This window comes from Penaeus monodon, chromosome 21 (assembly GCF_015228065.2).
Source record: "Penaeus monodon isolate SGIC_2016 chromosome 21, NSTDA_Pmon_1, whole genome shotgun sequence".
Lineage (NCBI taxonomy): Eukaryota > Metazoa > Arthropoda > Malacostraca > Decapoda > Penaeidae > Penaeus > Penaeus monodon.
The window spans coordinates 41,179,315-41,179,894 of NC_051406.1; positions in this window are offsets into that span (position 1 = coordinate 41,179,315).

The following is a 580-nucleotide window of genomic DNA, read 5'->3' on the forward strand; positions in this document are numbered from 1 at the left end:
TATATATATCGCCAATTGCATCTCTACCCCTTTCCTTGACTCTCAATACATTTCATAATAACCCCCTCCCCCCCCCACCCAAAAAAAATAGAACACCCCCCCTTCAAAAAAAAAAAAAATAGAACTCACACCCCCCCAAAAAAAAAGTAAATACATAAAAAGGAAAGGACAAGAAGAAACAAGCAAACAATCATAACCGCTCATTTGATGTTTTGCCTAATCTTTGTGTGGACGCAATACTTCAAAACTGTTTACCTTGGGAGGCTAAAGGCATGCACTGGTGTCCCTCTGGAGGCGGAGACTACACACTGTCACACGATCCTTTTTCCTTTTGAAGGGATAGAAATATGTGTGGGGGGGGGAGGGAGGGAGGGGGGAGGATTGGGGGGAGGGGGTTGTAAGGATTGTGGGGGGAGGGGGTTGTATGTATGTGGGGGGGAGGGGGTTGTATGGATTGGGGGGAGGGGGGGAGGATTGGGGGGGAGGGGGTTGTAAGGATTGGGGGGGGAGGGGGTTGTATGGATTGGGGGGGGGGGGGGGAGATGGGGGGGGGGGGGGGGGGGGGATGAGGGGGGTTCTG